Source organism: Triturus cristatus, chromosome 3_1 (genome assembly GCF_964204655.1).
Source record: "Triturus cristatus chromosome 3_1, aTriCri1.1, whole genome shotgun sequence".
NCBI lineage: Eukaryota > Metazoa > Chordata > Amphibia > Caudata > Salamandridae > Triturus > Triturus cristatus.
Genome location: NC_140583.1, coordinates 974037629 through 974062476, shown reverse-complemented (window position 1 = coordinate 974062476; position 24848 = coordinate 974037629). Strand labels below are relative to the sequence as shown.

The following is a 24848-nucleotide window of genomic DNA, read 5'->3' as shown; positions in this document are numbered from 1 at the left end:
TTTCCGGTCCAGGGAAGGCATGGCTTGGCAGTTCGGGCTGGACTGTTCCCATGAGGCACAGGGTCAGACTGATTTGCATATGGCCATGTCTGAACTGGGGTGGCAGAGTGGGCTAAAGAACGGTGATGGATCAAACCCGGATCTGTTGACTGGGTGTGAGTGTTTGATTGGTTCTGATGCTCCGTCCATCACCACCCCCTTTTGTACCGCTTTGTTTGCCATAAGTTGGCAGGGTATGCTCAGACGTGAGTCCCTTGCTCACTTTGCCACTGGATTCAAGCAAGCCTGGCTGAAGACGGCTGAAATGCCAGAAACCGGTCCTAGGAAGCTTGTTTCCGGTCCAGGGAAGGCATGGCTTGGCAGTTCGGGCTGGACTGTTCCCATGAGGCACAGGGTCAGACTGATTTGCATATGGCCATGTCTGAACTGGGGTGGCAGAGTGGGCTAAAGAACGGTGATGGATCAAACCCGGATCTGTTGACTGGGTGTGAGTGTTTGATTGGTTCTGATGCTCCGTCCATCACCACCCCCTTTTGTACCGCTTTGTTTGCCATAAGTTGGCAGGGTATGCTCAGACGTGAGTCCCTTGCTCACTTTGCCACTGGATTCAAGCAAGCCTGGCTGAAGACGGCTGAAATGCCAGAAACCGGTCCTAGGAAGCTTGTTTCCGGTCCAGGGAAGGCATGGCTTGGCAGTTCGGGCTGGACTGTTCCCATGAGGCACAGGGTCAGACTGATTTGCATATGGCCATGTCTGAACTGGGGTGGCAGAGTGGGCTAAAGAACGGTGATGGATCAAACCCGGATCTGTTGACTGGGTGTGAGTGTTTGATTGGTTCTGATGCTCCGTCCATCACCACCCCCTTTTGTACCGTACAGCTACCCCAGGGCAGGACTTCAAAGCACTCTAGGAGTGCAACCACCCAGCCCCAATACACTAAACACTGTCTGGGAGGTGGTCACACCTCCCTGTGACAGGATACCTATTGTTGGGCCTCCTCCACTGCGAGTTTCGGTCATCAGCAGGAGGGCAGCCCAGTGTCTGTGACTGGTGGTATCCATTTTGTGATGCCAGGGCTCTTCAGGATTCTACCGCGTTTCCACAGTAGGTACATGTCTATCCCTCTGGAAGGGTGGGATCATACTACCACACCAGTTACTGGTGTGGGGGTATGATTCCAAAGCATTTGACACCAAACACGACATGTTTTAATGCAGCCATTCCAAAGTTAGCATTAACCGCGAGGTTATAATGCACTTGAGTATATGGTTTGACCGCATTCACAAACAGCCCCAGAGAATAGACTCTGAGAGCTGCAGAGGGGCCCTGCTCAGGCAGAGGCACCCCCTCACATGGAAACCAAGCACCCTGCCCTCAGGATTGATAGGGCCTGCTTTAGGGGTGACTGATAGGTTTAAATGTGTGTGCAGGGAGAGATATAGTAAACCTATATCTCAGTGAGGAGTGCTAGCACCACCTCACCCAGGCTGCTCTCCATGCCACTGTAATCAAGCTATCCTGGCTGAAGAGGGGTGAAACCCCGAAACCGGTCCTAGGATGCTTGTTTCCAGTCCAGGGAGGACCCGGCTTGGCAGTTCGGGCTGGACTGTTCCCATGTGGCACAGGGTCAAGACTGATTTGCATATGGCTGGGTTCAAACTGGAACGGCATGGTGAGCAAAAAAACTATGTATTTAGGCCCAGATCTCTGTACTGGGGTGAATGTATGACATTGTTCTGCATTCTGTCCATCAACTGTTGTTTTGCATTTGTCACCCCGAGTGGGAAGGGTATACCCAGACGTGGGTCCCGTGCTCTCCATGCCACTGGAATCAAGCTATCCTGGCTGAAGAGGGGTGAAACCCCAAAACCGGTCCTAGGATGCTTGTTTCCAGTCCAGGGAGGACCTGGCTTGGCAGTTCGGGCTGGACTGTTCCCATGTGGCACAGGGTCAAGACTGATTTGCATATGGCTGGGTTCAAACTGGAACGGCATGGTGAGCAAAAAAACTATGGATTTAGGCCCAGATCTCTGTACTGGGGTGAATGTATGACATTGTTCTGCATTCTGTCCATCAACTGTTGTTTTGCATTTGTCACCCCGAGTGGGAAGAGTATACCCAGACGTGGGTCCCGTGCTCTCCATGCCACTGGAATCAAGCTATCCTGGCTGAAGAGGGGTGAAACCCCGAAACCGGTCCTAGGATGCTTGTTTCCAGTCCAGGGAGGACCTGGCTTGGCAGTTCGGGCTGGACTGTTCCCATGTGGCACAGGGTCAAGACTGATTTGCATATGGCTGGGTTCAAACTGGAACGGCATGGTGAGCAAAAAAACTATGGATTTAGGCCCAGATCTCTGTACTGGGGTGAATGTATGACATTGTTCTGCATTCTGTCCATCAACTGTTGTTTTGCATTTGTCACCCCGAGTGGGAAGGGTATACCCAGACGTGGGTCCCGTGCTCTCCATGCCACTGGAATCAAGCTATCCTGGATGAAGAGGGGTGAAACCCCGAAACCGGTCCTAGGATGCTTGTTTCCAGTCCAGGGAGGACCTGGCTTGGCAGTTCGGGCTGGACTGTTCCCATGTGGCACAGGGTCAAGACTGATTTGCATATGGCTGGGTTCAAACTGGAACGGCATGGTGAGCAAAAAAACTATGGATTTAGGCCCAGATCTCTGTACTGGGGTGAATGTATGACATTGTTCTGCATTCTGTCCATCAACTGTTGTTTTGCATTTGTCACCCCGAGTGGGAAGGGTATACCCAGACGTGGGTCCCGTGCTCTCCATGCCACTGGAATCAAGCTATCCTGGCTGAAGAGGGGTGAAACCCCGAAACCGGTCCTAGGATGCTTGTTTCCAGTCCAGGGAGGACCTGGCTTGGCAGTTCGGGCTGGACTGTTCCCATGTGGCACAGGGTCAAGACTGATTTGCATATGGCTGGGTTCAAACTGGAACGGCATGGTGAGCAAAAAAACTATGGATTTAGGCCCAGATCTCTGTACTGGGGTGAATGTATGACATTGTTCTGCATTCTGTCCATCAACTGTTGTTTTGCATTTGTCACCCCGAGTGGGAAGGGTATACCCAGACGTGGGTCCCGTGCTCTCCATGCCACTGGAATCAAGCTATCCTGGATGAAGAGGGGTGAAACCCCGAAACCGGTCCTAGGATGCTTGTTTCCAGTCCAGGGAGGACCTGGCTTGGCAGTTCAGGCTGGACTGTTCCCATGTGGCACAGGGTCAAGACTGATTTGCATATGGCTGGGTTCAAACTGGAACGGCATGGTGAGCAAAAAAACTATGGATTTAGGCCCAGATCTCTGTACTGGGGTGAATGTATGACATTGTTCTGCATTCTGTCCATCAACTGTTGTTATCCATTTTGTGATGCCAGGGCTCTTCAGGATTCTACCGCGTTTCCACAGTAGGTACATGTCTATCCCTCTGGAACGGTGGGATCATACTACCACACCAGTTACTGGTGTGGGGGTATGATTCCAAAGCATTTGACACCAAACACGACATGTTTTAATGCAGCCATTCCAAAGTTAGCATTAACCGCGAGGTTATAATGCACTTGATAATATGGTTTGACCGCATTCACAAACAGCCCCAGAGAATAGACTCTGAGAGCTGCAGAGGGGCCCTGCTCAGGCAGAGGCACCCCCTCACATGGAAACCAAGCACCCTGCCCTCAGGATTGATAGGGCCTGCCTTAGGGGTGACTGATAGGTTTAAATGTGTGTGCAGGGAGAGATATAGTAAACCTATATCTCAGTGAGGAGTGCTAGCACCACCTCACCCAGGCTGCAGTAGCAGGCCTGTGGTGTCAGATTTAGTCTGCTTCCCAGGGGTGACATAATACATGCTTCAGCCCCTGGTAGGCCTGTGAAGTACCTATGCCCTTGGTACCTAAGGTACCATATACTAGGGGCTCATAAGGTACCACAGTATCCAATCACTAGTGCATCTAATATGCATTCCAAGTTGTTTAGAGAGAACAGAGAGGCTGGGGCCCTGGTTAGCAGGGTCCCAGCCAGACTATAGCCAGAAACCAGTGTAAACATCAGAAAAAAGTGGGGGCAACATAAGGTGCAGATCCTACTCTCCTACAATGGGTGACCCGGATGCGTAGGGGTGATTTTCTTACAGGTAGGACATGTGTCGGTACACTTGGGGATGTGTTCCTGTCCCCACCAGTGTCTGATGTGGAAAGGAACCGTATGTTAGCGCAGGATTTGTGTCTTGTGGTTGTGTGCGGAGTTGTGTATTTGCGTACCTGTGGCGTTGTCCAAGATGGTGCATTACTTGCTGGTAGTGGAGGAGGTACAGCACCGGAAAGGCTTGTAGAGCTTGATCCATTGTGTTCATGACTGGGTGGAGGGGACCGGGAGTCTAGTTTCGCGCTCCGATGTTGTGCGTCCGCCGTATCTGGTTGGGTGGATTCTCCGCTGCGGTGTGACGTGCTGTTTGGGGCATCGTGATTTGTACGGCGGACAGGACATCTGTTCGCACGGCGGTCGGTCTCTATTAGCTCCCACCACCGCGGTAGCGGGCGCATATTTATGGCGGTTCACTTCGCTCCGCGGCAGACGGCAAATGAGCTATGCTTGCCCATTGTAATATGGCGGGTGCGAAGACCGCTGCTGGAGTGCGGAAAAGGTCATTTTCCGCCAGCACCGCGGTTCTGTCTCTGATCACCATCCTAATGAGCCCCTTGATTCCAAAAGTGATAATTCACATCCAACAGTCATTTACAGTGAAAAGATTACACATAAAAAAATCACCATTACTGACCATCTGGAGAAAGTTTGACAGTTCCGCAGTCATCGTTTTTCATCAGAAAATTGATTTTTTCGACCGTACAAAAAATGATTCAAAATGTCAATTGGATCGTGCCTCGTATGGAATTACCACTTTTTAAAGCCTCACAGTGACCAAAATTGCCATTTTTACACATTCTTCCGCCTACTCAGAAGCTTCTATTTTGACCGATTTCGGGCAGGAAAATGACTCTAAAAACACTTATTTTAGTTCCAAAAGTGATAATTCACATGTATTATAAATGGGGCTCTCTAGTTGGCAGAGGTAGGTATCTTTGACCAAATAGGGACCCTTGCTTCTAGTCAGGGTAAGGGGCTACACTTCTAAAATAACCCCCGCTCACCCCCTTGGTAACTTGGCATGAGCAGACAGGCTTATCTCAGAGGCAGTGTGTAAAGCATATGTGTGAAAACATACATTAATACAGCGAAAACACTACAAAAGGACACCACACCAGTTTAGAAAAATTAGTAATCTTTAATAGACTTTAAAATGGTAGAAATAGCTTAGTTCAATGTACATGATAGATGAAACCCTTTTACTCTCAAAGTATCTAAGATGGGTCACGCAAAACAAGCAAAAGGGTTGCAGGGAAGTTGAAGCGCCATTCCCTACACTCACGGGAATGGATGCGACGGTTCCTTTCTGCTGCGCAGGGGAGTTGCCCTTACTGTGTGGGGAGTTGATGCGTCGTTTCTTACAGCGGCCCGGTGATGGTGCGACAAGATGGCGCCCCGATGCGACGATCCGGTGCAATGCAATGCGACAAAATGGCCTCCTTGATGAGATGCGACAACGTTGGATGCAATGCGTGCACGCCCAACAGCAGTGTGGCGAACTCGGTAACTTCTGAGCCGCAACAGGCCCTTCGACAGGCTTCTACGGTGATGCGACAGTGTCCTCTGCGGTGGCAATACGCTTCTCCGGGGATGCGGCATGCTTCTTCGGTGATGCGACGGCAACTGCTGCTAGAATTCGCTGCAAGGAAAATCAGGGGGAGCTGGTGGTAAAGTCTTTGTGTCCCTGAGACTTCAGAACAGGAGGCAAGCTCAGTTTCAAGTCTTTGGAGATCTTCCTCAAGATAGTAAAAGTACACACAAAGTTCCTTTTCTCCTTGGCAATTAAGTAACCACTGCAGGCCAACCCCAGAAATAGCAAAACAGCACAGGGGCAGTCTCGAACTTCAGCTTCCTTGGTTCTTCTCCTTGGCAAAAGTTTGCCTTGATTCCCAGAAGTGATCTAAATTTCTGGGGTCTGGGCCCCAATATTTATACCAGTAAATCCTTTGTCCTCTGAAGGCAGAGGGTGCCTGTGCCGGCCAAAACCAGTTCTGTGCAGCTTCCTGGCAGGAGGTGGAGACAGCATTGTTGAAGGCAGACCTGGTCCTGGTAGCTGAAAGGAAATCTCCTCCCCCTACTCTCTAGTCTATGAAGGCTCAGGTCAGTGAAAGGAAATCTGCGCCCCCACTCTCTATTCAATGCAAGTCCTATTCAGCCCAGCCCTGACCCATCAGACTGCTAGAGCCAAGGCCCTCTCCAGCCCTCTGTCACTCACAAACCAGACATGGGATACACAAACCTAGAAGAGGCATGCTGGATGGTTAGGAAAGAAAATACCTACTTTCTACAAGTGGTATTTTCAAACACAGAATTTAACAAGCATTTACAATGCAATGGTCTCGGCAATATTATAGGTAGAGCTATTGGTATTGCTCATTATTTTTTTATTATTTTTGTATGCCTAAATAAATGGCATTGCCATTTCTATTGGCATTAGCTTTTTTTTTGCATATGTGATACCAGTCCTGGGGCTCCTTTCCAAATCATTATGTTCAGGTGTGTACATTAGACTGCATCGACTGAAGTGAACCAGGACTACAACTCCCAGCAGACATCGGGTTGGTAAAAGAACGTCATGGCATGCAGCACTGCGCCCGTAGCGGTATTCTCAAGGTGGGTGCTACAGAAAGTGTAGCTTGCCCCTGCAGGCATTTTTAAGAGTGTCCACGACAGCTTGTATTTTTAAAATACAAGTGGGATTATTTACAAGCCCCTTGCGCGTCACTTTTAAAGTGGGAAACAGTGACGTACCGGCGGCAGAAGGGGCTTGTGCATAAGCCCCAAGAATTGGAAGTGCATGGGCCATTGTGCATGTTTTGGATGGCGCACGCTGATGCGCACGTGTGGAGGCTTTGTGACTCATCCCACGTGCTGGTTTAACCTTACACACATACAATTGGAAGGCAAGTACTAAAAAGAACCTTGCAGCTGCTACAAAGACGGCCATTCACGTGCTTGTACTAAAACGCGTTTATTCTGTGGTGGGGGTGCACTATTGCTTTTGAACACCCCTGCTAGGAGCCTGCCATGACAGCGAGTGCAAATATGGAAAAACGCAACTTACATTCAGCTCGAACGTCTTGAGGGCCACCCTGAACGCCCCTGGGACAAGGGGTCTGAGCCGCAGGGTTTCCTTGATGACGCAGCCCGTGTACTTGAGTTGCTCCAGGGCCTCCAATGTGAGGGGTCTGCTCTCCTGGCCGCCACTGCACAGTAAATCCCGTGAAAAAACAGCGAGGGGTGACTATGTCGGCCCGTCAAACAGGCTATACGTGCTGTGAGGGGTGGCTTGGCGAAAACAAGGCCTATGGTATACAAAGCTAGTAAGGGTCTGCTTGAGACATATTTATTTTACAGGCGCAGATGCATTATTCTGTACGGTTTCTGTAAAAGTGTGCTTAACACCGACTGCAGTGAGGCATAAATGTGTGCCCCTACCCCACCCGCACCATAAGAGTGAACAAACACAATATTTTGACGTAGCCTCGTAGCACAAAATGTCCCTGCATACCTTGATCTGCAGTTCCTTGCAAACTTTGTGTAGAACCCCCGAATGAAGCGCCAGGAAGGTCATGAGGGAGGTGGCGGTGCTAGCCGTGGTCTCGTGGCCTCCAAATAGGAGCTCAGTGGCGGATTCCTTCAGTTCCTATTTGTGGAAACCAGAAGGGAATTGGTAAGTGCCCAAGGGCCACTGAACCGAAGCACACTCAGAAGGTGTCTGACTTTAGCGACATGTTGCCACTACAGAGGGTCGTGCTGTGTACCGGGGGACTAGAGAAGCAATGACAGCAGGAAAACCATGCAGGCGCCCAGGGACAACTACGCGCACTTAACAATAAAGTGAACATATGTAAATAACGGCAAATGCTGCTTCCCATTAGCTACGCCTGGATGCGGTTACATGGACATTGCTCCCGAATAATGCATGCACTGGTCACCCCGGTGCGTCCTGCTGCAGAGCGCCCTGTGCGCGCGCCCTGGCCTCTCGGCACCTTACCTGCATGTTCAGCTGCTCGCCGTTCCTCTGCGTGTGCTCGATCAGCAGCTGCAGGGCGTCCTTGCACTGGCAGTTCGAGTTTTTGGCCATCTTCGCCTTTATGTTCTCTTCGATCATGGATCACATTCCGAGCCTTTAGACCCTGAAGAGAAGACAAGTTTTACTTAAATATATATGGGATTTTAATAACACAGCGAGTTCTCAACCATCCCCACGCACCACCCATGGCCGGCTCAGAAGAGTACTGTGAGGGAAGCCCGAGGCTACCCGCGCTTCACTCTTGAGGCGCAGGTCGCATTTCACCACTTCCAGCAGTGGGATAGCTCAGTCGATAAAGAGCCTGCTGCGGCGCCATGGCAGCCGGGACCACCCCCTACGTACACGAGCTACAAGCAGGTCATAGTGAGCGCCTTATATATACACTAGGGCCCTGACTTTGAATGCCACACAAGTGCCTCTCCAATTTAGGTGGTGCCCATTAGAAAAGACGGGCTGTCTAGGAAAATATTTTACGATAAGGTGTAAACTCAAAGAACAGTTAGGGCTGGGGAAGGTCACTCACGAGTTGGGCAAGAGCCGTCCGGAATGAACTTTTAACGTGTGATTGACTTCGACCCAACACCACCGGCCAGCCCACTCTGGTGCACCCGTTTCACACCGCCAGTCCGCACTGCCAGGAGTCCTCCTTACCCGGTAGAGGCCGCTGAAGGGCACGTCGATGGGCAGCGAGAAGAGGTTGCGGATCATCTCCTCGAAGGCATGCACCAGCTGCTGCTCGGTCTCGGTCTGGTGCGGCTCGAAGCCCAGCAGGATCCTCATGGCGATGCGGAACATGAGGCGCTTCACCTCGGGGTAGACAAGCACGCAGTCCCCGCCGGACAGCCACTGCGCCAGGGAGACGCGCACCTCCTCCTCGATCACCGGGATGTAGTGCTGGAGCGCCTCCCGAGAGAGGACGCCATGAACACCGCCGCCTTTCTCCGAGGCGAAGCAGGAATGCCTAGGAGAAACGCAGCGGCGGTTTCAGATTCGGGGGCATGTTTCTTTTTCTCTCCTCTTGCCATTGGCTGGAGGAGAGAAAAACACACCTAAAAAGGGCGTGGCTAAAAAGTGGAAAGAAGAGCACGGAACACGCCCCCGAATCTGAAAAAGACAGAGCCTATTTGGAGGGACGGATCTCTCCTCCAATGGCTGGCCTCCGTTTAGGAATCCAGCCAATGGAGGAGAGGCAAAGAGAGAGGCGGGCTAAATAGCCACTCTAAGAAATAAGATCTCCGGACTTCCGGTTCTGCCTTCGGCAGACCGGACGGTCCCTCGACCTAAAAACCACCTTCACTAAAAGATGTATTTTAACATTCTGAGTTCAGGCATACTAAACTCGAATTTCTACCTATTTCCCTGAGTCAGTTAGGATTATAAGTTGTTATAATCAAACTGCCCATTCTGGCTTATGGGAACAGATAGCCTTGCAATAGTGAAAAACTAAATTGGCTGTAATTCACTATCAGGACATGCCACACAAATCAGGACATGTCCTACCCTATACATACAATGCACCCTGCCCTTGAGCCTACCTTAGGGGTGACAAATATGTAGAAAAGGGAAGGTTTGGAGGCTGGCAAGTAGTTGCACTTGCCAAGTCGACATGGCAGTTCCAGACTGCACAAAGCCTCTGCAATGGCAGGCCTGATCCACACTTCACAAGCTGCTTCTGTGGGTGGCACAAGCAGTGCTGCAAGCCCACCAGCAGCATTTGATTTACAGGCCCTGGGCACTGTGCTAGGGTCTGACAAGTAAATCAAATAAGCCAATCATGGAGTCACTAATCCAATACATCAATTTACACTAGGGAACACTTGCACTTTGGCACTGAATAGCACTGGCAAAGTGCCCAAAGCATCTAGACCAGCAAAAACATAACAAAGATACAGGAGGCAACAACAACAAAAATAGAAGGGAGACCCACGCCAATGGTGCCAGGTCTAACAACATGCAATAGTCATTTACAGTCAAATGATTAAACATTAAAAAATCACCTAATTACTGACCATCTGGAGAAAGTTAGACGGGTCCGAGGTCATCGTTTTTCATCAGAAAATTGATTTTTGGGACTGTACAAAAAATGATTCAAAATGTCAATTGGATCATGCCTCATGTTGAATAAGCAGTTTTAAAAGCCTCTCAGTGACCAAAATTGCCATTTTTACAGACTTCTCCTAATCGTAAGTTTCTATTATGACCAATTTCGGGCAGGAAAATGACTCTAAACATACTTATTTTATTTCCAAAAGTGATAATTCACATCCAACGCTCATTTAGAGACAAAAGATTAAACATTAAAAAATCACCATTACTAACCATCTGGAGAAAGTGTGACATCGTTTTTCATCAGAAAAGTAATCTTTTCAACTGCACGAAAAATGATTCAAAATGTCACTTGGATCATGCCTCATGTCGAATACCTTTTTAAAGCCTCATATTGACCAGAACTCCCATTTTCACAGATGTTTTCTCCTAATCAGAAGCTTTGATTTTGACCAATTGTAGGCAGGAAAATTACTCTAAACATACTTTTTAGTTCCAAAATTGCTAATTTACATGTAATAGTCATTTACAGTCAAAAGATTAAACATTAAACAATCACCATTACTAACCATCTGGAGAAAGTTCGACAGGTCACGTATCATCGTTTTTTATCCGAAAATTGATTTTTTGCATTATAAAAAAAATGATATGAAGGCCAGGGACGGCATCAACACGGCGCATCTATGGCGGTCGTGCCGGTTCCCCGCAGAGGCAGCAGGTACGTGGGGATGTGCGCCACGCACAAGAGTGACGCGGCACCTCACCTGCTAATTGGCGGATCGGCACGTGATCCGGAAGCAGTTTGTATTGCTTCTGGGTCGCGCGTCGCATCTACGCCAGGAAAGCGGGCTAGAACCAGCTCCCGGCCAAAAAGAGAATTAAAGGCTGGGGAGCGGCATGGATGTCCCCTTTCCTTGCCGCCCCCCACAGCTGACCACACCTTGAGCCCGAACTTCGCACGAAGATCCCATCGGATTCTCTTCTTTTGTTTGTCTCCCACTGCAGGTGCAGACATGAAGCAGCCAAAGTTCTTGTTTGTTGTTTTATTTACTTTCACTTCATGGGCCAGACACAGGGCAGCCAGAGGACCGGAGGAGTTCCTGTTCTGCTGTTTTTTTCTTCTCTATTTTACTGCAGAGAGCTGAGGAGCAGGAGGCCCGGGTAGACCATCAGGTGCACTGCTGAAGCTGTCTGCAAAGGGACACAGGGAATGTGCAGTTTTCACCTTCTGGTCCACAGAAAGGCACAGGGGATTTGTTTTTGGCAGGACTGGCAGGCCTGCATTTCACCGCTTCTGGGAGCCACATGGGTTAGAGACTACTCACCCAACCTGCTAGATTAGCTAGTAGGCGTGGCTCTGGTTGCGTGGGTGCTGTTGGCCGGGCCGGGGGGCTGCTACTTCAGTAAGGTAAGGGTCTGGGCAGTGTACCAGACCAGATGGTCATGGGGACATTGTATTGTGTAGTATTTGTTGGATGAATGGCTGGGTTGTTGGCTCTCATTTAGCCTGGTTGTTTTTCCTGTTATACCACCTCGGGGCTAGAACGTGCTTAGGTGTTGTGTTGCAGAGTAGCAACACGTTTTATAGCAGTGCCTTTTGGTATTTGTAGTAGTGATTAAGTGTCGATGTTCAGGGCAGTCAGGACAAGTCAAAACAGTGAATTGCAGTGTATAGTAACATGGCCCCTAAGGCAAAGAGGAGTGAGCAACGCTGGACACTTTCATGAAGACCATGATGCGTAAAATGGGGGCCATGGAGACCATGATGTAAAAAGTGGAAGACATGGGTCAAGCTTTGGCGGAATTAAGGGAAAAAGCGGATGGGCAAGAGGGGGGAGGATAGGCCAAGGCGATCTGGGGTGGCCCCCAAAAGCAGCATTCCCCCAATACACAAAAGGGCGAAATCTAGGAAAAGAGTAGAACCTGCCACAATTCCAGGGGAAGTGGCTGCGGCCACTGCACCAGTGGGGGAGGTGCCACGGACATTGCCGCTGGTGCCAGAAGGGCGGGTGCCATGGTTTACTAATGGGGGTAGTCAGACAGGGGCAGAAGGTACTTCTCCCTTGGGGAATACTTTGCCAGGGCCTTCAGTTGACGCACCCCTGCCTCAGCCGCCAGTCATCCAGATGGGAGGAGGCTTAGTAGACAGCCAACCAGGGACCGGTTCAACCCTCCATCCACAAGTGGGCCATCGGGGAGCGCTCCAGGGCAGCATGATTTAGTAGCAAGCCTGGCAGCAATTCTGCCATGTTTGGGGAAGTCAGGTACTTGGACTCCAGCGGGGGGGGTCTTGGGTGGCGGGGAGTCCGCCCTTGGGAAAGCAGCGAAGATAGTGGATCCGTCTTCAGGTGGCAAGCCGGAGGAGGGACAGGCAGCTCCGTCAGGTGGTGCAACAGCGGCAGCTCCTGCGGTGGTCGGTAAAGAACTGCTATCAGTAACCACACATGTGGACTCAGGAAAAGAGAATCCAGCGGAAGCAGCTGCAACAGGTAAGTGGCCGACATTGCCAGTGTTAGGCCTGGGGGTAGTGAGCTTGTCCAGGGAAAAACTAGCAAGGCATGTGACACAGGAGGTGAAAGAAAACATTTGGAAAGGAAGTTATGTGAATATGTTTTCTTTGCTGTTAGATGAAACTGAAAGGGAAGAGTCCAAAAAGAACAAAGAATGGTTGCATTCGAAGGAATGGGCAAGCCAGTTGCAAAAATATAGGGTTAAAGAGTCTTTGATTAATTGGGTCAGGGGATTCTCAATCTATATGGCAGTCATGTCTGAACGCTTTCCAGGCCTAGCTGCAGAAATGGCGTGCTATCAGAGTAGGAGCACTGGCGCACATGATAAATATGGGGGGATCGGGTGGAAGGAATATGATAAGGACTTTAGGAGAGCAAAGGCTACTGACCCTGTCCTCACATGGGACCAAATTTATATGATTTTGTGGTTAGACCACTTGGGACAAGGGTCACAGGACAGCTCTAATGGCCAGTCCTTTCGGTCAGGCCCCCCTGTTAGCTCGGGGTGGGAGGGGAAAGGGGCATGCTGGGACTTTAACAGACGTACGTGCACCAGGCCAGCAGGCATGTGTAAATTCAAGCACTCATGTTCCTTCTGTGGCAACACCTCTGACCCACAGTCCAAGTGTTTTAAAAAATCAAAGGATGGAAGGGGTTAAGAAACAGGAATGATTGTGTTTCCCTCAAGAAGGCCAGGTTCCCCTATAAAAAACAGTGCTTTGATCCCATGGTCGAATAAGTACAATTGCCGTACGTCTGCCAGAATGTTAGAAGGTTTCAGAGATGGCTTCAGAATTCCCATGTCTGACTACGTAGGGCTATGTCAATGCCAGAATCAGCTATCAGTGAGGGCCAATCCTGGGGTAGCGGCACCAAAAATTGAAAAGGAAATGTGCTTGGGCAGAATAGCAGGTCCATTTGACTGCGTTCCGGTGGAGGGCTTTGTTTGCTGTCCACTGGGGGTGGTGCCCAAAAAAGAGCCAGGGGAGTTCAGGTTGATTCATAATCTTTCAGCTCCCAAAGGGCAGTCTTTGAATGACGCCATTGATAAGGAACTGTGCACGGTCAGGTACTCATCTTTTGATCAGGCTGTTGAGATGCTCAGAGGTCTGGGCCCTGGCGCACTTCTGGCAAAGTCAGACATCTAGTCAGCGTTCCGCTTGTTGCCAGTGCACCCTTTAGATTTTTATTTGCTTGGTTTCCAATTCCAGGGGAGGTTTTACATGGAAAAATGCATGCCTATGGGGTGCTCTGTTTCCTGTGCTTACTTTGAGCAGTTCAGTTCCTCCTTGGAATGGGCATTCAGGCACGTAACGGGACACCAGTAAGTTTTGCATTACCTGGATGACTCTCTTCCTGGGAGCACCAGGCTCTCAGGATTGTGGTTGGGCACTGCGAGAATTCTGTGGGCTCTTGCAAGAGTTTGGGGTGCCCCTGGCACTAGGTAAGCGTCGGGCCGTCCAGAGTGATAGAATTTTGGGGAATAGAGTCGGACTCGGTGCAAGGTTGCTCACATATGCCCAAAGAAAAGATCACGAGTTTCAGGTCAGCCTTATAACAATGCTTGGAAAAAGAGAAAGCTACACTGCATCAGCGACAGGAGACAGTGGGCCAGTTAAAGTTTGCATTGAAAGTCATTCCAATGGCGAGACCGTTTTTACGCTCCATAGCTCGGGCCATGTCAGGACTTAAAGAAAAGCACCATCACACCAGGTTATCCGGTGAGGTCAAGCAGTACATGTGGATTTGGATGGCATTCCTGCGGGACTTCAATGGTAAGGTACTGTGGCCCGGCCCGCACACGCCCTGTCCGGAGACATGTATGATGATTGACTCCACGGGTAGTGAAGGTTTTGGCACCATACTAGGTACCGAATGGGTAGCACAACGCTGGCCGGCATAGTGGGTTGAAACTGTTTTAACAAGTAACATTGGTTGCTTGGAGCTGTTTCCCATCCTGGTGGCATTGTCTGTCTGGCCGGAGCAGCTGTGCAATCAATCAGTGGTTTTCTGGTCAGATAACGTCTGCAGTGGAATGCATCAATCATCAATCAGCAAGATGTAAGATGTTCTTTCCTCTGCTGAAAGAAATAATACTGCTGTGCATGGAATTGAATATGCAGTTCAGGGCCAAACATGTCCCAGGGGTCTTAAATCATGCTGCTGATGCACTCTCTCGCTTTAAGATGCAAGTATTCAGGTCTTATCACTCCGAAGCGGTGGAGAAACCAACGCCTTTCCCAGAACAGGTTTGGCAGCTTGCTGCCCCCAATTACCGGACCTCGTGGCTGCTAGCCTAGTTCCTAAGACCAGGAGGGCATACGAAGGGGCGTTTTGCGCTTACTGTACCTTTTTGGGGGATGAATGGGAAGGGAGTTGGCACGACACAGGGGCAGTGGTCTCTTACCTGAGGGCAATGAAAGATGAGGGGCGCTCAGTAGCAGCAGCACAGCAACACATAGCGGCTATCTCTTTCTTTGCACAAGTAAAGGGCAGACAGGACCCCACTAATTCATTTATAGTGCGTAAAGCTTTAAAAGGGTGACAGCGTCTGCAGGGGTCCACAGCTGGACTTAAGGCAACCAATAGGCATCAACACGCTGGCCACTATACTGGAGGTGCTTACCCAGATTTGCAACAAGGAGGGCGAAGCTTTACTGTTTAGGGACGCTTTTTCACTGGCGTTTTACGGCGCTTTCAGGATTGGGGAACTGGTGGCAAAGAATAAGTAGGACTGGCAATGAGGGCTGCAGTTTAGCCATGTGAAAGTCCAAGGAGACTCCTTATTCATATCAATCCGCAGGTCTAGGACTGATCAGGAGGCCAGAGGGAAGAGGAAGGTGCTGCAAAGGGCACAGGGGAGCCCTTTCTGCCCCATCACCAGGTAGGAGGCATTTTTGGAACACAGGCCTAAAGGCGTAGGAGGGCCTTTGTTAGTTCACGCCAATGGAATCCCACTCAGGAGATTTCAGTTTCAAACGGTCTTGGGCTTGGCTATGCTGCAAGCAGGTTTAGACCCCAGCAGTTTTGGAACCCATTCTTTCAGGATAGGGGCCACCACCGAAGCAATAGCAAGGGGTTTTCAGGGAGCGAGGTGCAGAGGATTGACAGGTGGTCTTCTAATTGTTACAAGCGCTATGTGCAGCTGCATATGCTCTAGAATTTGAAAGACGGTTTCACTGACAGTATTTTCTTTCCGTTTTAATTCCAGTTTCTTCATCCTGTGACACGGGGAGAAACTCGTGACAGCTAATCATCGCTCAGGGTCTAAGCGGGACCAGGTGCACGCCTGGGAACATGGCATAAACAACGTATGGGTCATTGGACACTCCTATGTGACAAGGTTACAGCACTGTTTTCTTTCAGGCAATTACCAGTTGAGGGCAAGGCAGGCTTGTTTTAGGGTTTCTTTTCATAGGCGAGGTGGCCTTCGCTTCGATCAATTCAGGAATTTTGTGGGGGACCCGCTGGACCGAGAAGGGACTCCCCTCGAGTCTTTATTTTGCACTTGGGAGGGAATGACCTGGAACACCTGGGTAGAAGAGGTTTGGTGGAAACCTTGATCACAGAGGTTGGTTGGTTGGCAAAACGATGCCCTGGGGCTATCCTGGTGTGGTCACATATGATCCTAGATTTCAGTGGGGGGAGGGGCGGAGGGGGAGTCCGTGCGTCCTTCGAACCAGTCGGTTGAGAGAATCAATAACAAGATGTATAGGCTGTTCAGATCTCCAAATTTGCAAACTATAGCACATGGGTGCATGGGGGGGGAGAGTCGTTCTTACAAGACGGCGTTCACCTGTCCAGGTTGGGTAATGATCTTTTCATGATGGACCTTCTTGCCTGGTTAGTTGGGTCACGGAACAGGGCATGACCTTCAGTGGGGCAGAGGGGGGAGGCCAGATAGTCGGGCAACTATGCAGGGCTGTGACGGTAAGGTCATGACTGGTGAGCTTAAATTTAAGGTCATTAGTGGGTGGCGTAATTGTAAAATGGGAACGCCCGAGAGGGATGGACAGATGGTCTCTCATAGAACTCCAGTGGCAGTTACAGCCAGGAGGTTGGAAGGGTGCGGGGGAGGGGAGTTACACTTTCCAGTAGGCTGGTTGGCCAGCCCTGCACGCGCACAAGGGCGCAATAAGCTGCGCATAACTGCATATGCCCCTTTATGGAGATAATCTTCTGGGCATAGAGGGTTCTCTGGGGGAGGTATTCTCCCGTGAACGGGCCCCCTGCGGAAGGGCACTCTGGTAGGAGTTTGTGGCAAAGGTTGATCAGGATCGGGGGCCAGTCATTGACCTTGCTGTAGGTTCAAACAGGGATACACAGAAAGTAATCTTATTGTTGTTGAATGTTTAGTCTAGGATAGGAATGTCTATGTATTAGGAAACATGTTAAAGATAGCCAATAAGACATACTGTACCCATCAATGTAACGGACTGGACTTTCTGCTTATTGTGTATGTAATGTAAATATATTAATGTTTGAGTATTGTTTTTAATAAATACGGCGGGGTTTACTACCCATAATCCAAACCTTGGTGTTATTAAAGCTGATTGCCTTGGGGGAGATGGGCGGTGAGCCAACTTGGGCACCGGAAAAATGGGGCTCACCCAAGGGTGGGAGTTAAGGGAGGAGGGGGACTCGGCAGTATCTGGCCAAATATGAAGGCGGGGATGGCATTGGACACGCCGCATCTATGGCGGTCGTGCGGTACCCCACAGAGGCAGCAGGGAGGCGGGGATGTGCGCCGCGCACAAGATTAACGTGGTGCCCTGCCTCCCCTGCTAATTGGCAGATCGTGAGTGACCCGGAAGTTTGTATCGCTTCAGGGTCGCCCATCGCATCTACTCCGGAAAAGTCGGTTAGAACCGGCTCACTGCCAGAAAGAGAATAAAAGACTGAGGAGCGGCAGGGATGTCCTCTTTCCTCGCCGCCCCCCACAGCTGACCACACCTTGAGTCAGGACCTCGCACGGAGGTCACATCGGATTCACCTACCCACCATCCCCTAAAGCAGTAGTTGTTGAGCATTGTTTTGTTGTCTTGTTTTTCTTATCTCAGATAATAATTTTAATTTGCAGGTTCTTCACTGTATTCATTGTGTATGTTAAATTTGTCGTATTTATGGATGCGGTTCCTTGGTCAGCGGTAAGGTCATGATTGGTGACCTTAAATTTAAGGTCTGTAGTGGGCGGCGCCATTGTAAAATGGGGACGCCCGAGGGGGAGGGTCAGATGTTTTCTCACGGAACTCCTGGGGCAGTTATAGCCGGTATGCTGGAAGGGTGCGGGGGAGGGGAGTTACGCTTTCCGGTAGGTTGGTTTACCACCCTGCACGTGCACAAGGGCGCAAGTAAGCTGCACATAACTGCATGGGCCCCTTTATGGAGCTTATCTTCTGGGCGTATGGGGTGCTGGGGTGGAGGTATCCTCCCGGTGAAGCCCCCCCTACGTAAGGGCACTCTGGTAGGAGTTTTTGGCATAGGTTGATCAGGATGGGGGCCAGTCATTGACCTTGCCGTGGGCTCAAACAGGGATACCCAAAATTAATCTTATTGTTGTTGAATGTTTAGTCTAGGATAGGAATGTCTATGGGGCGCAGAAAGCCCACTAGAAACCATGGATTTTTTGTTTTATTAGTGTATGACAATACCCCCACCCCACCCCAGAGAAATTCCAGTCTTTCTTCTCCCCGGGAGGGAAGATTGTGGCAGTGGCCCCTGATCTGCCCCCTGGGGGGGGGGTAGAAAGCCCAGTGGATCCCTGCTTGGGGATACCAAAGGAGGGCGATCCCCAAGCAGGGATCCACCCACTAGACACCAGGAAGGGGGGGAGTGGCCCCTTGGGCAAGGGTCTTTGCTCCCCCCAATTTAATTTGACAAAAGTTAGTCTTTTTGCCCCCCCGGGGGACAGATAGGGGCAGTAGCCCCCAATATGCCCCCCTGAGGGGGCAAAAAGCCCACTAGACACAAGGGATTTTTTTAGAAAGTAAAAATACGGGCGGGGATGCTCATGCCCCCACCCCCCACAATCATTACAGTCTTTCTGCCCCCCGGGGGCTGATGGGGCATTGGCCCTTAATCTGCCCCTTCGGGGGGGGCAGAAAGCCCACTAAACACCAGGGATTTGTTTTTTGAAGGTTTTTTAGAGTGGGTGCTGCTCGAAACGGGCACGCCAATGCCCCCACTCACCTGCCACCATTACAACATTACAGCCTTTCTGTCCCCCCGGGGGGGCAGAAAGCCCACTAAACGCCAGGGATTTTTTATTGCACCGTTTTTTTTTAGGGTGGGGGCTGCCGAAATGGCCATGGTAATGCCCCCACCCCCTGCCACCATTACAGCATGTCTGCCCCCCCGGGGGGGCAGAAAGCCCACTAAATGCCAGGGATTTTTTATTGCACCATTTTTTTTTAGGGTGGGGGCTGCCCGAAATGGGCACGCCAATGCCCCCACCCCCTGCCACCATTACAGCCTTTCTGACCCCCCTGGGGGGGCAGAAACCCCACTAAATGCCAGGGATTTTATTTTGCACAATTTGTTTCAGGGTGGGGGCTGCCCAAAATGCCACTAGGCCGACCCCCACAAGTGACGTACCATTTTTCTCAGAAGACTTTGGGGAACGCAGGGTGGGTGGAAATTTTTGAATCCACGCAGATTCCAGAACTCTCCACCACAGAAATGTGGTGAAAATGTTGTTTTGTTTGCCAATTTTTTAGGTTTGCAAGGGATTCTGGGTAGCAGAACCTGGTGGGAGGCAGTTAAGTCACCCCATCCTGGATTCCCCTGGGTGTCTAGTTTCTACAAATTGTATAGGTTTGCTAGGTTTCCCTAGGTGCCAGCAGAGCTATGGTTCAAAAACTACAGCTAGGCACTTTGCCAAAAGTGTCATTTACCACTGCGAAATTGAGGTGTGACCACGCTGGATCATGCCTCATGTTGAATAACCACTTTTTGAAGCCTCACAGTCACCAAAATTGACATTTTTACAAACTTTTTCCTCCTACTCAGAAGCTTCTATTTTGACCAATTTCGGGCAGGAAAATGATTCAAAACACTTATTTTAGTTAAAAAGTGATAATTCACATCCAACGAGATAAAAGAGTAAACATTCAAAAATCGGGGGTTGTGGCTAGCCGGCACGCAAGATTGGTGCACTTGTCCTCCCTCTATCTGCCCCCTAGGCTCAATTCCACATCCTTGGTCGATCTCGGCTCACGCTTAATGAATATGCCTGAAGCTGACCTACTACTGGGTGGGGACTGTAACTCAGCCCTGGATGGTGACCTGGATCGACGACCACCTAGACAGGGGGAGACATCCGGGAAATTGCTTACCAACTTCCTTGAAGCCCTTGGTTTGATTGATGTCCAAGTGATGTGCAACCCAGGGACTAGGCAATACACTTTCCTCTCCGGGGTCCATGGTAGTATGTCCCGCATTGACTATATCTTTTCCAGGGCCACCCAGCTCCCCCAGTTCGGTGCGATTTCCTTTCTTCCCAGGGGCATCTCAGACCATTCCCCATTACTGGTATACGATGGAGACACCCCTCCCCTCCACACGATGTAAAATGGTATTCAACCCCTGGTATCTCAAGGTGCCAGCTATTAGAGTCAAACTGATAGAGACTACAAACCACTATTTTACTGAGAATGATGGGTCAATTACCTCTGACGTGGTGCTCATACAAGTTGGTGGTGCGGGGTAGTGGGGTGGCAGCAGTTGTGGGTCATAAGAAACAGCAGCGGAGGTGACTTGAGGAGGCAGAGATTGCCCTTCTTGAACGCAGCCTAACGATATCAGATACTCCTGTTGACGCACATAAATTGCGCATCAAGCAAACCGAGTATAGGAACATCGCCGAGGACGCAGCTAAGGCACACTACCGGGCCACGCAACATCTGATTTACAATATTGGCGACAAGGCTAGGAAGCTGCTGGCCTGGTTAGGTAAACACAACATAGCAAACAGGTGGGTGGTGGAGATCGTCTGTCCAGGTGGCCCAAAACGACAGGACAGGTTGGGGATTGCCGACGCATTCGCGGGCCACTTTGGGCGGGTGTATACCTCCTCCACGTCCTCCTCCCACACTGACCCAGCAGAATTATTGTCCGCTCTGGGAAAACCCATCCTGGAACCACAGAATGTACAGGACCTAGATGCTGGCCTGACAACTGAAGAGGTATCCAAGGCAATTAGTACCTTGCAATCCGGTAATTCCCTAGAAGCCTCCCAATCGAACTCTATAAATCGAATGCCTCTACGATCGCCCCTTATTTTAAACGGATGTACGAGGAAAGTGCAATTCAGGTTGGTGCTGCCTGAAACGCAGGGAATTGCCAATATAGTTGTGATACATAAAAAGGGCAAATCTCCTGAGCGGTGCAGCACGTGCAGGGCGATCTCCCTTTCAGAACCTGAAGTGAAAATACTATCAAAATCCTTGCCCGACGTCTCACACCTTTCCTTCATAAATTGATCCACTCTGTCCAATTCCGAATTATGCCTGCTAGAAACACCGCCCTCAACCTTCGGCGCCTCTATGAGGTACTAGGTCGGGCGTCCATAATTCAGGAAGACACAGTGATTATGTCACTAGATGCCAAAATGGCTTTCGACATGATTGAATTGCCCTTTTTATTCGCAACACTTGAAAGGTACGTATTTGGTCCTAAGTTTTTATCTTGGGTGAGACTCCTTTACTCGGCACCGCAGGCACGCATTATAGTAAATGGGGGACGCTCCGAAGTATTTGTATTACAGAAGGGGACGAAACAGGGGTGCCCCCTTTCTCCCTAGCTTTTTGCCCTGGCCTTGGAGCCTCTGGCCATTTGGATTAGGGGAGAACCCCTCATTAGAGGCCTTAACTGGACGGCGGATTGGAATGACAACATTTCCCTCTAAGCTGATGACATTTTGCCCTATTTAGCTAGGCCTGGATTATCCATTCCTCGCTTTTTACATATATTTGCCCTATTCCAGAAATACTCGGGTTATATTATTAACTGGGCTAAATCCCTTGTTTATGTTCAGTGGAGGGTGCCCAGTCCTACCGACTGGTTGTGAGGCCAGAATAGTTACCAAGGGTTTTCTATACTTGGGTATATATGTTACAATCAATCCTACGATATTCCATGACCATAATCTCGCACCTCCTCTGCGTCGCTTTCGTACTGACGGGCAACATTGGAAAACACTGCCCCTATCTCAGCTGGGCAGGGCCGCTCTCTGCAAAATGATGGCCCTCACCCGCTTTTTGTATGTGTTACAAAACATGCCTTACCTGGTTCCTCCACATTACTTTATCGCCATCGAGTCGGAGGCAAGTGGCTTGCTGTGGAATAACGGTACCCCCGTATAGCTTTGGCTAAACTCACAAAAAGTTGGTACGATTAAAAACTATTATTGGGCCTCACAGCTACTGGTCCTCAACCACTGGGTCCATTGCCCTGGCACGGACCCCGCATATCGAATGTATAGGCACAACATGCTCCCCGGTAGCTATAGTAGGGCCCTTTATGGAGGGAAGAAACATACACCATCACACACTCCAACCTCTACCACAATTGCTACATGGCACACCGCAACGTCCGCCCCGGGATGGAAAAATAAGATAACACAAGCTACCCTATTGCTTGACATACACCAGCTGGGCGTACTATCAAAACGACCGGGATTTGCTCAATAGGAATTAATAGGCTTCTCAAAGGTGGGCGATCTGTGGGCATGAGGAAGGGTGTCCCCGTTTAGCGACCTCCAGCCCGATTATCAATTGCACAGCGGGGAAACGTTTTGTTACCTTCTGGCCTGAAGTGTATTACAAAAAGCAATACCCAAGGGAACCGACCTGCCAGTCTCTTCCCCGTTGGAAGACGGACTCCTAGATGCCTACCTCCAAGACAAAGCCATTTCACTGACATACCGCAAAATACTTAACAATAGGCCTGATCCTTTAGAAAAGCTTTGTACCAAATGGGTGGATAATGTGGGAGATATCGATGATGAAGAATGGCAGGAGGCCCTGGCCTCTCTTCGCGAGGTGGCTATACCATCCTGCTTTAAACTCATCCAACTTAAACTACTACTCAGAGCCTACTATACTAGCTCAGTTCTGGTTAAATGGGGATACAAAGCTCCCTCTTTTGTCCCAGAGGTTGTATTCTAAATGGCACTCACATCCACCAGTGGTGGGAATGCCCAGATCTTCAGACGTACTGGGGGAGGTCACGTCAGCGCTGTCTTTAATTTGTCATAAGTCTATCGAAGTCTCACCCCACCCCACAAGTTACTTATTTGTGTAACAATATATCTGTAAGAGACATTAGTTAGTGATAGATTCCTTACCTTAGAATATCCCCAGGCGTCAGCAGTACCCCTGTGCGTCGGTAGGCGTTGTCGGGCGGCTCCGTGTACGTCGTTGCCGTTGTAGTCACTGAGATTATGTCATCTGAGCTACTTAGACATGCCCACGCGTGCTGACGTCAGTTTTGTACACGACTTTCCGTGCCAGAAACGGAGAGCCATGCCAGAGACCGACTACTGGTGCATTAAAAGTAGGGCCCTGAAAGGGATGACCTCAAATTTAGAGACCAGTTCGCAGAACGGGGGAGGATGGGCGGGCGGTAAGGAATCTATCACTAACTAATGTCTCCTACAGATATATCTTTACACGAGTAAGTAACTTGTGCATCCGAAAGAGACACGTTAGTGATACATTCCTTACCTTAGAATACATACCCAAGCAATACCCACCCCGGTGGTGGGTCTGCAAAGTGAGATTACACTAGAAAGTCACGGAGAACCGAACGGCCAAAGAAGCCGTCTCTCCGGACTTGACTGTCAAAGCAATAGAGCTTAGTGAAAGTGTGCAGTGAGGCCCACGTGGTCGCCTGACAGATGTCACGCAGTGGGACACCGCATCCCAATGCTGTAGTAGCCACCGTCGCCCTGGTCGAATGGGCACGCAACCCTACTGGAGGCTCCTTTGTAACCAAATAGTAACAGGCTTGAATACACAAGACAACCCAGCGGGAGATAGTGCTCTAGTGCACAGCCCGGCCTTTCTTGGTGCTCACGTAGCCAACAAGAGCTGGTCATCCACCCGGAATGGCTGTGTGCGGTCGAGGTAGAATGAAAGCGCACGTTTGGTCCAGACGGTGGAGCCTCACTTCCTCTCTGGAAGGGCGCGGAGGCGGAAGGAAAGTGGGCAGAGAGACAGTTTGCCCCAGAGGAAAGGCAGTGACTACTTTTGGTAGAAAGGAGGGACGTGGCTGAAGCACAACCTTGTCCAGATGAACCGTCAGGAAAGGAGGTTTACACAACAGTTCCTGGAGCTCACTCACACGCCTAGCGGAGGTGATAGCCACCAGGAATACAGTATTTAAAGTTAAGAACCATAAAGAACAGTTATGAAGAGGCTCAAAGGGAGCGCACAGTAAGTATGTGAGAACCAGGTTCAAGTCCCACTGAGGCCTCACAAAAGGAATAGGAGGGAAAAGTTGAGTAATGCCTTTGAGAAATCTATTGAAAACAGGGGACTTGAAAAGAGAGGGCTGAACAGGCAGCCTGAGAAAGGCTGAAAGAGCAGAAAGATAGCCCTTGATAGTGCCCAGAGCAGAGCTCTGCTGGGCCAAAGAGAGAAAGAACAATAGGACCTCAGAAAGAGGGGCAGAAAGGGGATCTACAGCTTTCGCTGTGCACCATGCCACCATCTTGTTCCACTGACAGGCGTATACAGTTTTATTTGAGGGACGCCTGGCTGCTAGAATCACATTACAGACTTCAGGAGGTAAGTCAAATGGAATCAACTGTCGCCGCTTAATCTCCACGCAAGGAGGTGGAGGCTGGACAGGTTCGGGTGGAGGACCGTCCCTTGGTGCTGCGATAGGAGATCCTTCCGAAGAGACAGTCGGATTGTGGGATCCATGCTCATAAGGAGTAGCTTGGGATACCTACCCCATAAAGCCCAGTCCGGTGCCACTAGAATGGCTTGGGCCTGATCACGCCTGAACCTCTTAAGCACTTTGGGTAGAAGTGGTATAGGCGGAAAGGCGTATAACAGACCGCAACTCCACTCTCAACGAAAAGCGT

General features: G+C 50.1%; 1 pseudogene; it reads right to left on the bottom strand.

Moving 5' to 3' along the window:
- The window catches only part of LOC146861344 (cytochrome P450 26A1-like), a 110568-nt pseudogene that overhangs the window by 72679 nt on the left and 13041 nt on the right, over positions 1 to 24848 (bottom strand).